Below are 14,585 nucleotides of genomic sequence, written 5' to 3'. Positions count from 1 at the left end.
CCACACATACTACAATACACACACATGCATACACCCACACATACTACAAGCACACACATGCATATACCCCACACATACTACAATACACACACGCATACACCCCACACATACTACAAGCACACACACATGCATACACCCACACATACTACAAGCACACACATGCATACACCCCACACATACTACAATACACACATGCATACACCCACACATACTACAATACACACACATGCATACACCCCACACATACTACAAGCACACACACACGCATACACCCCACACATACTACAAGCACACACACATGCATACACCCACACATACTACAAGCACACACATGCATACACCTCACACATACTACAAGCACACACATGCATACACCCCACACATACTACAATACACACACGCATACACCCCACACATACTACAAGCACACACACATGCATACACCCACACATACTAAAAGGAATGGAATAGATACGTATGCAGGCACACACGCTATTCCCAGAGCTTCTGGCAAAACTAGCTTAAGGATTGTATGCAGATCTTCCAAGCATCAAATCTCCCATTTAAAATGAGATCCACGCCTTAAATCCCAACATTCCAGAGGCAGATGTGGGCAGGTCTCTGTGAGTTTGAGACCATCCAGGGCTACATAGTGAGACCCTGTCTCCAAGCAGGCAGGGGAGAATTTGAAGTCCACAAGGGAGGTGAGTGGCTGGTCACAAGTCAGGCCCCAGCCCCAAGTGTCTGTCTGGTGACTATACAATCAGAAGATCAGCCTGGCTCTCACCAGGAGACTCACCTACAGAATGCAATAGAGTCTTCCTGGTCCTAAACGCAAGGCACTGTTTCCTTGGAGGAGTGGACCTGAAGTCTGTCTCCATGGAGTACACACACAGACAAAAAGGAAGAAAGGAGCCAACAGACAAGAAGGTCAGGCCTGACGAGGAAGAAGGCAGGAACCTCAGTACACACACACACACACACACACACACACACACACACACACACACACCAATAATGATAGTAATAAATAAAAGTTTTTTAAAAAGCCCTACAGAAATGCTGGTAGCAGTCTCTGCAGCTGGGGCCTGGTGAAAACTGTCTTGCTGCTGGGAGGAAATTGCGTACTCACTGGATGCCAATTACCCAATTTTAGACAACTGTGACATTCTTCGAGCCCTTGCAGCTGATATTGGGGTTGTGAACTAGAGCGAGTGCTCAGTGGGTGACCTTGCTGCACAAGTATAGAGTTTAGATCCCTACACATCAGCTGGCATGACACATGCACACCCCTGGAGCCCCAGAACTGGACTTCAGGGGAGGGGGAGACAGGCAGATCCTGGAGACTTACGGGTCAGCCAGTGTTGCCAAAACAGTGGTGGCAGGTTCACTATAAGAAACATGGGGCTGGAGAGATGACCCAGAGGTTAAGAGCACTGGCTGCTCTTCCAGAGATCTTGAGTTCAATTCCCAGCAGCCGTATGGTAGCTCACAACCATCTGTAATGAGATCTGGTGTCCTCTTCTGGCCTGCAGGGATACATGCAGGCAGAACACTGTGTACATTATCAATAAATAAATCTTAAAAAAAAAAAACCAATGGGTGTTGGTGGTACTTGGGAGGCAGAGGCAGGCGGATCTCTGTGTTCGAGGCCAGCCTGGTCTACCAAGTGAGTTCCAGGACAGGCTCCAAAAACAATACAGAGGAACCTTGTCTCGAAAAACCAAAAGAAAAAAATAAACAAAACAAAAACAAAACAAACAAAAACCCCAAACCATTTGGTGGGAGCTGGAGAAGTCTCAGTCCCCGGTGAAGAGTGCTGGTTGCTTTTGCAGAGGATTCAGGCTCAGCCTCCAGCATCCATGCGGTAGCTAACAACCACCTCTAACTCCAGTACCGGAGATCCCACACCCTCTTTTGACCTCCATTGGCACCGGGAATGAAATGAACATGGTGCACAGACACCGGTGCAGGCAAAACACCCAGTACATAAAATAAATGAACAAGTCTTTACAAAGGTGGAGAGCAGCGGAGGAAAACCCTGGCTTTGCTCTCTGGCCTCCACATACACATGCTCGCATTGCAGACACTCATTAAAAAAAAAGATCCCGGGTTTAAATTCAGTCAGTGCACGAGGGAATGCCTCGCCTGGCCTGTGGATGCAAACAGAGGGATCTGCTATGCTGGTTACAGACCACACTTAACCCAATAAGAAATCAGCTACCTTGGTTTTCAATGCTTCTTTTTTGTGTTGTTTTTGAGACGGGGTCTTGGTGTTTCAGATTGGTTTGGAACTTGATGAAGAACGGTGACCTTGATCTCCTGGTCCCTCTTGCCTCTGCCTCCCAACAGGCTGACCAAGCACTCAGCCAACTGCACTACACTCCCAGCTCCAACAGTTTGTAAACTTTGGTTTATTGACTTCCGGTCCGTCTCTGCGCATCTTTTAGCTTTACCATAAGGTCAACTGTGCTGTACGGACAAGCATACGCCCATCACGCTTGCTTACAGTTGTACCCCCGGGCCCCACACAATGTGTAACCGGTATTTACTCGGCGAATGAATGGAAACTCAAAAGCATGTCTTCAAGGATTGGAAGGCTCACTGACAACGAGAGAAAGACTCCCCAGTTTGGACCATCCCCAAGGGGGACACGGAGCTGTGCCAAGAGCTCCGTTAGGGAGTTAAGAGAATTGGCCTCTGGTCCTCCTTGCCGCCCAACTGGAGAGTCACTCTCTGTCTTCCAGAGTGTTTCCCCAGAGCGTGGGAGACCAGAGCGCACAGGGCTTTCCCCAGTAGATGCTGACCTTCAGGGAACTCCTGCCAGATGGGGAGTGTGGGGATTTGGGGATAATTCAGGCACTTAATTAATGAAGAGGAAGGAGAAGATAAAGGCAGGGAGGGACTCAATCCTGGAAAAGTCACACCGGCTGGGCAGCTGCTCCAGCCGCTCCATTCCCTGCACGCCCCGCTAGTTCCCGCCGGCCGCCACTGACTTTCTGACTTCTTAACTTGTCAGCAAATCCCAGAGTTAAAAATGCACACGCACCCCGGCCAGCCGCCAGCAGGCCCGTCTGGCCGCGGCTCCAGATGTGGGGCCACCGCGCGGGCCGCCCGCCCCGCCGCGCAGACTAAACAATCGGCCTTGGCCGTGAGCGCAGCGCAATTCCAGATGCCGCGTCGCCCGCGCCGCGCGCTAATTGGGCCGCGGGCGCGAGGCTCTGTCAGCGCCAGCAAGGCCCTGCCCCGGGCGGCCTTGGCACGACGCCGGCCCGCTGGGCTACCTAGGCGGGGTGGGGAGACTGAATAAAATGAGGGGGGGAAGTAATAGAGGTAGAAAGACTGGGGCAAGCAGACACAGACAGACAGACAGACAGACACACACACACACACACACACTCACTCTGCTCGGAGGCACACGGACAAACACAGGAAGGATCAGAGAAGTCCTAAAACAGATGTAGCTACAGAGCCAGGGAGGAGCAGAAACCTAGGTGGAGGCAGGGCGGGGAGACCCAGAGCTGGGGAGACAGCGAGGCCGGCAGAATGACACCAAGACCACAGATGGGCAGCACCGTGGCGGCCAGCGCGGCGACCTTGATAGGTGTCCTCTTCCCACTTCTCACCTTTCTAGAATTTTCAGGGTCTGGCAAAGCCCGGGACTGAGTCTGTCCACCAAGGCAGTGACCTAGGCCTCTCTGGCTGGTGGAAGACCCTTGTCCCCACACGAACCTGAAATGTGGATATTTCACACCCAAACACGAGCTTGAGACACAAATTCACCTTGGACATTGTGCTGGTGAGACTCTCCTCTGAGGCAGAGGGATGTCCCAAATGACTCCTGCTCACCACCCCCTAGGCAGCCGCACTGGCAGCCCCTTTCCCCTGTGCTGGGGAGGGTGGTGTCCCACCGGTTCCGGGAGATGACCTGCTAGTGGAGGCCCAGGGCAGGGAAGCCCAGTGGGGACCACCCATGGGAGCGGGAGCCAGGCGTTCCGCCCCCGCTGAAGGCCCTGGCAGCCCAGGGGCGAGCGCCGAGGGCAGTGCGGCGGCCGGGGCGGCTCTTGGAGGCCCCTCTCTGACAATCTTTCCTTTGTTTGTTTTCTTAAATCTGGGAGGCCCAAATTCCTGCCGGATTCCGTAGGTTTCACTCAGGAAGGAGGCGCCCCCATCCCCCTCACTCTGGGCCGGGGCTGAGCCCGGGGAATGGCAGGTTCTTCCCGGAGGAAGGAGGCAGGCAGCCCTGCGGCCCGGGCAGCACGAATCCCGGGCGCTCTGCCCGCGCGTGCCACCACGCAGCCCCAACCGAGGTCAGGGGACATTTAAGGGGTGGGGAGCAAGATCGCTTAAACACACACACACACACACACACACACGTTACTCCTTCCCAGACTCATCCCACAGCCGTCCACCTTCTGTCCCTCCCTCCCTCCTCCCTTCCCTGCCCCCTCTCTCATTTTGGTCTCCAAACTAGAGCCTCATTAATTTCCAAAAAAAATTTCCCCCAATAAAAGGCAAACATGGAAAGAAAAACAAACTATTAGAAAACAGAGGAGGGCGGAAATGTTATTTAAAAGGTTACCAGACCACATCATTTTCCAGTGATATTATATACTCCCAGCAGTATCCAAAATATATATGGGATATGGGCCAAGAATGAAAAAAAAAAACATAAAAACCCTTCACTTAGACACAACATCTGGACCGGAGAGCGAACAAACCCTCCATTTATCACACTTAATCCTCCATAGAAGCAATCCACGGCTGACTTCTGTTTTGCTAATTTAGCTGCTTTCAAGCGCCCGCCCAGTCCAGACTGGGAACTCGGTGTCACTTGTGGAGCGCCCAGCCCTGCCCTGCCCCCGACCGCGTCAGCTCCCTCCCGCAGCGGGGCCTCCGCCGAGGGGAGGGGAAGAGGCCGTTAACGAAGAACGACGTTTTATAAATTCTCTTGTCTCCCGCCCACTCAGGTCAGTGAAATAAATCCTCGCCTCTGCCCGTGTTCTGTCCTATCCCTCAGCACCCGGACACCCACTTCCTCGCGGACCACACCCCTTCCTCTCCTGCGCAGGCTCGCTGGAGCAATGGCCAGGCCGCCTGTCTAAAAGCCAGCCCGGTCAGCTCGTCACCCATCCATCCGAGCGTTGCCAGCTACCTGTCTGGCAGAGCCTGCTGGCCTGGCAGCTGGGCCCTTGGGCCAGCTGGGAGAGGGCAGGGGAGGGTCGTGTGCTTGGAGGTGGGAGCCTCTGTTCCTGGAAGTGAACGAGAGGTCTTGAGGTGGCTGCCCCGGGCCCGCAGCTGGGTGTAGAGACAATGGGAACTTGTGAGAGTGCCAGCCAGAGAGACTAAATCAGTGCGAGTGTATCATTTGGGGATTAGTCAATGACTCGCTGGAACCCTGGCCCAGTGGGGCTGGAGCCAGAGGTAGGGCTGGCCTCAGCGCAGACCTCTTTCCTGCCCCGGGAGCCTCTCTCCCCTAAGGCCTCCTGGGTCGTTCCCACTCTCCCAGCCCTACTTCCCAACTGTACACAGACTCAATTTTGGAGCTCAAGACGGAGCCTTCTGGTGTGCCCTTCCCCGGGGCTGGAAGTGTGGAGCAGTGACAGTGGCTGGCACCTGCTGAGAGTCGTCAAAGGATGCCTGCCAACTCCCGCTGCCCGCCCCAGCCTCTCCGGTCCCGGCAGAGCTCCGACGCATAACCTGCACTCCTGAATGGACTCTTCCATACACCCCGGAACTCCAGCCCCTCAAGGCACTGTGGCCCGAGCCTTTAAGATTTATTCTTATTTTTAATTAGGTGGTGTGTGGGGAAGGGGAGGAGGGGGTGTGTGCACTGCACATTGTGCATGTGAGCGGGCTCTTGCTGTCCAGAGGACCCCGGTTCAGTTCCCAGCACACAGCTCCTGATCACCTGTAACTCCAAGGGATCTGACGCCCTCTTCTGGCATCTGGGGGCTCCTGCACTCATGTGCACACATCCATGTGTATATTCACAGAATTAAAAATGAATCTTTGAAAGAGAGACAGAGATGGGGACTAGGCAAAAGAGAAAGCCAGTCGAGCCTGCCTTGCAGTGACACCACTGTGAATGTGACCATAGGCCTGTCGGCAGGCCTGATGTAGGCCTTACTAACTCCTGCGTCTCTGGGAGACAGACAAGGCCCCTTTTTACAGCTCAGCAAAAAGCTAGGGAACGTCTTCTGGCCCAAGCCCCCCATTCCGTGACCTTAAACCCCCGTGTGTCTTTGGGCACGATGTGCTCCCCTCTGGGCCTGGAACTGCTGGTAGGCAAAAGGAGCTGGGCGGACACACCTCTGCGTCTGTGCAATGGCTGTGCATCTGTCCCCATGCCCTCCCCCACGGGACCCCTCGTCTCGTCTCTCCTTGGGTTCCTCTCTAATTCCTCTGCCTCTGGCTTTTCTCTGAGAGGGGGCCCTTTCTCTCTTATGCCACAGTTCTTTGTGAGGGATGGACGGTGTGTGGACAGACGGCATCCTGAACTTCCACACTGCAGTGCACCCAGAAACACGGCCTGGCTTGAGGAGCTGGCCCTCTCCATCTGCCTGCTTAGGGGAGGGTCTGCCTCCAAAGGCCTTCCTGGTGCCCCGACCTTTGACCTTTGACCTCTGGCACAGTGTGAGAATGGCATCCCAGCTGGACCACGAGAGTGCCTTATATGGGTTTTCTGTCCCGAGAGAGCAGTGGACTCTGCCTTCTCACGCTCCCCATCCCAGGCTCAGGCAAGGGGACAAGAAAGGAAACCCTCTCTCTGAGCCCGCTGAGCTCGGCCACCACCTCCCTGGCAATGCCACCTGCACTCCAGAACCTTCCAGAGCCTCTTCTTAAAGGCCCAGATGCCTGGAGGTTGTTACTGTGACCAGTGTGTCCCTTATTCCTGACAGCCATGTCTGGAGATCTATTGGGCAGCTTGCTGGAGGAGAGTCTGGGCAAAAACAAAGACCGAGGGTGTCCTCAAGGGCATGCGGATAGCAAGCCCGGGGCTCCTGGCGGAGTTTGGCAACGCCCGAGCATGCATGCATGGGCCTGCTTGGAGTGGCACCTGAGAAGAGGCCAGCTCCCGGGGCAGGTAAACAGGATGCTGTGTGCTGGGCGTGGTGGCGGGGGAGGGGGCGCGAGGCCACAATAGGCCATTGTACTTAGGAGTCACCTTCAGTCCTGGATGCTGGGTTTCCTCTATGCTCAGCACCTCCAGCTGGGCTGTGCAAATATTAAGACATATGGAAGGTGTGGTCATAGGCGGAGGCTGTGGGGAAGGTGACAGTCACCTGGACTTGGACCCTTCTGCCCTGAAACAGACACAGCCGACTGAAGGCTGTGCTGGGTGCTAAATGGTTCAGCCAGGAGGGGACAAACGAGGGTGCCTTTGGCTTCTGTGTTTGACAAGGCTCCTACTGAGCAGGTGACAAAGTCCTGGCCTCACTCGGGCCACCAGCCAGCGGTGTCTGCCCTACCCCTCAGGGTACACCTCTGCACAGTGGAATGAGAGGAAAGAGGGACCCTCCCCTTTCCAGCCCTCGGTGTGTGAAGTACAGGAACAGAGCAGAGCCAGATGACCTCGCTTGGGCGTGTTTAGCTGTGAGTCCTCTTTGCCGGACAGGTCAGAGGTGAACAAAGCTACTCTACGTGAGGGATGAAGGAGACCCCAGGACAGGACACCTTTCATTCCTTTGTTTGTTTGATCTTTCTTTATTTCCATCTTTCTTACTTTATTTTATTTATTTTTTTTACTTATTTACTTTTGATTTTTCGAGACAGGGTTTCTCTGTGTAACAGTCTTAACTGTCTTGGAACTCATTTTGTAGACTAGGCTGACTTTGAACTTACAGAGATCCTCCTGCCTTTGCCTCCTGAGCGCTGGGATTAAAGGCATGTGCCACCACTGCCTAGTATATTTTTGTCTCTTAGGACTTTGAGACTCTAGCCTTGAAAAATGAGCAATATGTGAGGACTGGAGAGATGTCTCTGCAGCTAAGAGCACTGGCTGCTCTTGTAGTGAGCTCACTTCTGGGTATCTGGATGGTAGCTTACAGCCACGAGTTGCGCCAACGCCAGGGACTCTGATGCCCTCTTCTGGCCACTGTGGAGGGTGCTTGTACACAGTGCACATACACACATGCAGGCACTCACACATACACATTTTTTTTTAAATGAGTAAGGTTGTGGGCTGTGTTTCTGCCTGTGGGTGCCTCCCAGTGTGGAGGAGGTCCTGACCACACACACACACACACACACACACACACACACACACACACACACACACAGCATTAGTATACCATAAAAGTTAATCTTTTATTCGGTACTTACTATGAGTTGGGAATGATTTCAAGCACTTTATTTTTTAACATTTTTATTATTATTTATGTGTGTGTGTGCGTGCGTGCATGCGTGTGTGTGTGTGTGTGTGTGTGTGTGTGTGTGTGTGTGCAGGCATGCAGAGGTCAGATGTGTGGGATCCCAGAGATTGAGCTACAGGCAGTTGTGAGCTGCCTGATCTTCTCCAAGAGAAGTGTGTGCTCTTAACCAGTACACCATCTCGCTAACTCCAGGTTCACGTACTTCATGTTCGTTCACTCTGGTAACCCTTTTCCATTAGAGGAAGAAATGGAAGTCCAGAGAAGGTAAGTACATTGCCTGAAGTCACACAGCTAGTGACAGTGCCGGAATTGGCTCTGCCTGCTGCGGCCTGGGCTCTCGGGGCACCGTGTACAGCTTGCATGAGCCTGTGCTAAGTAGGCAGAAGCCAGGGAAGAGAAGGCCAGTGGCGCTCTGAGCAAGCAGAGAGGTACAGGATGCGCTGCTGCCCGGCTTCCCGTACAGGACACGGTGACACTGGCTCACAGCTGGCCGGTTCTGCAGTCTCTTAGGAGTGGGGGTAGGCGCTGGGGGCCACACCCGGTCGTAGGAGCCTGCAACCACGATTATTCTTCTGGCCGGAAGAACCAGAGTTCAAGGCCTGCCTTTCCAATTTAGGGAGACCCTGTCTCAAAGCACAGGGTAAAAAGAGGGTTGGGAATATAGCCTACGCATGTGTGAGCCCTAATTTCTGTCCTACTACTTGGGAGGCTGTGACAGGAAGGTTGCTGAAGCTTGGAGGCCATCTTGGGCTATGTAGTAGATTGCAGGCTAGCCTGAAGGACAGTGTAAGATTCCCTTCAAAACAACCCTCCCCTCTCTCTGCTGAGTCGTCTTTCCTTACGGATGGTGGAGGGCCACTTAGGACAGGGCTTCAGTCTGCCTATCTGCCTGAGGTTCTTTCCAGCCCGAAGCTTGTCATAGAGATCATCAAGGAGTCACAGCAGCTGACATCTGCCCCAAGGTAACTTCCATCTCCCGAACCCCAAAGCCTGTGGGTCTCCCGTGTACCAGGAGACAAGTGATACAAAGTAGGAATGATCATGCTGGGGTACATGTTCATGGAGCAATCATGGTGACCCACATCAAAGGAGAAGGAAGGTGAACATGAGTAGTAATGGTACCAGAACATCCAATAATCAGAAAGGATAGGTGTGTGTGTGTATGTATGTGTGTGTGCGCGTGTGCACACACACATACACGAATATGGCTATCAGAAGACAAGTCATGGGGGTCAGTTTTCCTCTTCCACTTAGTAGGTCATCAAAGCAAAAGAGTGTGGCTGTTGGAGAGGGAGACTCGGGGCCTGAAGGTCATGGGGAAGGTCAAGGGCCACGGGATCTGCGAGCCTGGTCTGGTGTCAAGCACTGAGGGAGGTGTCGGGAAGGGGCGGGAGTCAGAGCTTTCGAGTTGTTTTTGAGCTGGGCTGGGGGTGTTTAATATTAATAGTAATGACTGTGGCGGGAAGATAATAGGCCTTAGTCAGATTAGAAGGGTAAGCGCTTATCGTGGCTGCCGAGACAAGTCCTTCACCTGCTCCTTTAATACCCCTCTTTCATTCCCCCACCCGCCCCCTCCCACCAGCCCAGAACAAAAGCTGTATTATAGGCCAGGGTGTTTTCAGGCTGCAGCCCCTGAGCCCTCCCCCTCCTCCTCCGCCCTACCCCCCCTTAGTGTGAATGAAGCTTTTTCCTCCCGCAGGAGATTAGCTCAGTTTGACAAGGCAGTGAACTTTGGGAGGGGTAAGTGGGGGTCTCCAGAGAGCAGCCATGATGAACTGAGTGAATACTGCCAGGAAGAGACCCCGAGAGAACCCTAAAGACAGATACAGGGAGCCATGACAGACAGACAGACAGACAGACAGACAGACAGAGGCAGAAGGAGCTTCAAGGTAGACCCTGAGACTGAAACACACACACACACACACACACACACACTCACATACACACCACACACACACAGTCACATACACACACTCACACTATGCATACACACACACTCACACTATGCATACACACACATTCACATACACTATGCATACACACACCACATGCACACACATGTGCATGCATACACACACACCACACTTACACAAACACACATAAACACGCACAGGTATGCACACACACACCTACATGCATACATCAGAATGTTGGGCAGTGAGAGAAGCGGTAGCTGGGGCTCACTCACAGGGAGACACAGACAAACCACAAAGCAGGGAGAGAGAGAGAGACAGAGACAGAGACAGAGAGACAGAGAGACAGAGAGACAGAGAGACAGAGAGACAGAGAGAGAGAGAGAGAGAGAGAGAGAGAGAGAAGACTCATATACACCGCTGCCACTAAACAGACGGACCCAAGGAGAAACAGAAGCAGACATCATCAGAAATGAGGAGGGCAGATGATTTAAGAACCAGATGCCCAATAGATCCACACACAGATAAGAGAAAAGGAACCCCAGGGAGCAGAGGCAACCGAGGAGACAGACTGAGGGAATATTGCAGGACGGCTCCTCGGCCTGCCCTTGACCCGCCAGGGTCTGCCTCTGTTGACTCTGGCCTTGGTCCTCACAGACAGCGTGGCTTTGAGGACTGAGGTGTAAAAGGCCATGGGGAGCCAAGGCCAGATTGGGAAACTGTCCTAGAGTAAGTCAGAAGAGAAAATACCTTGGCCAATTGTGTGTTACTTGGCGAAGTGGCCCCCTCTGGGGAGGCTGTCCAATGGGCATACGCAGGCGGTTGTGACATGCAGGGGCCTGGACCCTAGGGATCCCCTTTGGAGATACATGTAAAGGAGGCAGCAGCTCAGCTGATAGAATGATTGCCTTGGGCTCAGTTCCCAGCACTGCCTAAAACTGGGCGTGGTTTATAAGGCCAGCCCGTGTGACGTGAAGTCAGGGGGTTTGAGTGAGAAAGTCCCCACAGGCTCATGCATTTGAACACTTAGTTCCCAACTGTGGCCTTCCTGGAGGAAGTGTATCCCTGAGTGGGCTTTGGGAGTCAGAAGCCTGTGCAGTTTTTATAGTTCTCTCTGCTTTGTGTTTGCCGTCCAAAACAGGAGCTCGCAGCGTCCTTCCCCAACCACCATGCCTGCTGCTTGCTGCCCAGCTTCCTCGCCATGCTGGACTCTTACCCCTGGAGCCATCAGCCAAGCAAACTTCGTCCTTTACATTATGGTAGTCACTGCAACAGAAAAGGTTCATAAGTTCGAGGTCATCCTTTGCCACATACAGCATTTGAGGACAGATTAAGGTATGAGACTTGTCTCAAAATGCAACAAGCAACGGGGCCGAAAAGATGCCTCAGTGGTTAAGAGCACTGGCTGCTCTTTCAGAGGACCAGGCTTCAATTCCCAGTAACCACATGGAGGCTCACAACTGTCTGTAACTCCAGTTCTAGGGGGCCCAACACCCTCACACAGACACACATGCAGGCAAAACACCCATGCACATAAAATAAAAGTAAATAATAAAAAAGGAAACAAGTAACAGTAGCAAAAGACTCCTTGCTGTTTGTGGCTGGGTGTGGAGAAGAGACAACACCCATTTCCACAAGTAAGGTCCCCACCCTTGTCCCTGTGCCCAAATACTTCAGTGATGCCACATAATGAGAGAGCTGGGCTGCCTGGTGCAAATCCCAACTTCACTACCAGTTGTCATCAGATGGGGGACCTATTACATCTCCTTGTGGTCTCCCATCTGTAGAGTGGGACTAGCCACAGCATCTCCCTTGAGGATAATTTCAAAACTGAGCTTGGTACCATCAAGAACTGGAGGCCTTTTTATAATTCTGAGGCCCTGTCCAAAGTGTCTCCACGTATAATTTTATCTCAGCGCGCCCGTGCATTCATAGACTATTCAGTGCACACTGGAGCTATGGTTGGAGCCGGTAGCTGGGGCTCTCCCTGTCTGTAAGCCATACGGTCCCAGCTCCACAGTTCAGAAGGCATGCCCAGCCTTTGCGGGGAGAGCTCATTTCTAGGCCTCTTCAGGGGCTGTGTGTGTTGCTGGCGGAGAGCAGATGAGGCAGTGGTGGGTTGGAACGTGACCAGAAGCTGGCTCCTAGGAGGAAGTCGTCATTTGTCAATCTCCATGCTGTCCGTATTCTCTCCACTGGGGATTTCAAGCTACCAATGTGGCGTTTGCTAGTCTTGGGGTTGGAAAATGGTGCCTACGTCACACAAATGGGCTCATTTGGTGAGGTCTGTCTCTAAACTTCCTTTTTTACCTTGGAGCTTCCAGCCTCGTCCAGGAGAAATGAGGGCATCTCGGTGCCAAGGCTGGTGCTGGATAGGCACCCGTGCAAGCTAGGAAGCAAGCGTGGCGGCTCACGTCTTGCAATTCAGCTAGGAGGGCCGGGAGTTTAAGGCCAGCCTGGACCACTTGAGACCCTAATCTCAAAACCTCAAACCAAGAAACTCAAGCAACAACAATAAGAAGCTTTAAAAAAGTAGGGAAGAAGAGCTCCTGGGACGCAGAGGCAGGGAACCCCACAAGTTTGAGGCCAGCCTGGGCTATATAGGGAGTTCCAGGCCGCCAGGAACAACACGAGGTTATCCTAAAGGTGGGAAGATGACAGAGAGGAGGCTCTCTGGGAAAAGGTGCTTGTGGCACAAGTCTGCTGACCTGAGTTCCATCCTCGGAACCCACGTAAGCCTACAGAACTGATTCCACAAAGTTGTCCTCTGCTGTCCACATGTGCACCCCAGCATGAATGCCCCCCTCTTCCTAGCAATAATAGCATTTTCTTTTTGGTTTTTCGAGGCAGGGTTTCTCAGTAGCTATGGAGCCAGTCCTGGAACTGGCTCTGCAGACCAGGCAGGCAGAGATCCTTCTGCCTCTGCCTTCCGAGTGCTAGTATTCAAGGCCTGGGCCACCATCACCTGGCATAAATATTTTTTTGAGACAGGGTGTCACTATGTAATTCTGACTGGTTTAGAAGTCACTACATAGACTAGGCTCGCCTGGAACTTACAGATACCCTCCTGCCTCTGCTTCCTGACTGCTGGGATGAAAGGTGTGCAGGGAGATTCTTGCTCCAGAGGACAGGACGGGGGTCAGGGATGCTGGTGGAGGGGAACTGACTGTTCTTTAAAAGAAGCATTGCTCTGGTTTCCTGAGGGCTGGGTGTGGTTGTGGGAGGAGAGAGGTCACACTTGGTTCTGGCATGTTAGCCTGAGTAACTCAAAGACTGCACTTCCTTCCAGAGTGAAGTAAGAAAACTGTAGAAGGAACAGGTCAGAATAGAAGCAGGAAGTGGTTGGTTACCAGGTCCAGTGAGCACTAGGGACTATGGCCACCAGGGCCATCATGAGGTTGAGCCTGTGTGTGTCTCGAATGGTGAGCCGTGGGAGTTGGCACCGATTGTGATTATGACTATAAAGACCAGAGAAGTGGTTCAGTGTGTACAATGCTCACCTTCTGTGCACAAACGCCTGGATTGGATTCCCTGCATAATATAAACCAGGCATGACAGAGCACAGCTATACTCTCAGCACTTTAAGTGGAGGCAGGAGGATGCAAAGACCATCCTCAGCTACATGGTAAGTTTGAGGCTAGCCCAGGATCCAGGAGATCTTATGTCCCCCACCCTCCACCCCCAAGAAAATACCGTCACCACAAACCATCTCTTTAAATGTGATTTATCTTGTTGACTAAGGTTATGGTTCTCCACTCCCGTTAAGTATCTTGTTGGGGTCAGGGCCCTGCCTGTTCCTGATGCCCATGGCTCTCAGCTGTTCTCTCTGTGCAGACTTGAGCTAACAGAGACAGGAGCTGAGGAGAGACCACTCAGTGGGAGCCCCCCAGAAGAAAACGTGGGAAGCAGAAGTGCCTATGTTGGCACGCCGCTGGTTGACCAGAAGTACCAGGAGAGTGCACCCCCACCAGCCCCAGCCCACCTGCCCATGATGGATGGCGTCTGTCTGCTGCTTTATTAAACTCACGCCAAGGTTCAGCCCTGGATTTGCAAACAGCTTAATAAGCATTTGGAAGGGATGGGGAGGCAGAAGCCTGGATTTCAAGGGGGTTACCAAGACCCAGACAGGAAGTAGCTTTTGCCCTGAATGAGCTCCAGAAGGGAGTCAGGTGCCCCGATGGTTGAGCGGTGGGGGAGGGAGGGTTTGGTTTCCCAGAGGCGCTTATGGCCCAGAGACGAGGACATTTGCTGCAAGCCCTCTCTGGCACCTCTGGTCACATACCAGGGAATGTCCTGG

The 14,585-nt window shown here is 52.9% G+C and overlaps 1 long non-coding RNA gene across 2 annotated transcripts; it reads left to right on the top strand.

Moving 5' to 3' along the window:
• The first annotated feature begins 7,275 nt into the window (after positions 1 to 7,275).
• On the top strand, positions 7,276 to 14,326 carry LOC121133289. Of its 2 annotated transcripts, XR_005870110.1 has the most exons (4): positions 7,276 to 7,596; positions 8,568 to 8,639; positions 11,430 to 11,623; positions 14,123 to 14,326. It is a non-coding gene; the product is annotated as an uncharacterized LOC121133289 (long non-coding RNA). The 2 variants fall into 2 exon arrangements; XR_005870109.1 differs by lacking the exon at positions 14,123 to 14,326 and having other exon boundaries at positions 11,430 to 11,782.
• Positions 14,327 to 14,585: the final 259 nt, after the last annotated feature.

Source organism: Mesocricetus auratus, unplaced genomic scaffold, assembly GCF_017639785.1.
Source record: "Mesocricetus auratus isolate SY011 unplaced genomic scaffold, BCM_Maur_2.0 Super-Scaffold_100021, whole genome shotgun sequence".
NCBI classification, from domain to species: Eukaryota; Metazoa; Chordata; class Mammalia; order Rodentia; family Cricetidae; genus Mesocricetus; species Mesocricetus auratus.
Note: the sequence above shows the minus strand (reverse complement) of the source record. Positions and strands in the feature narration are given on the sequence as shown.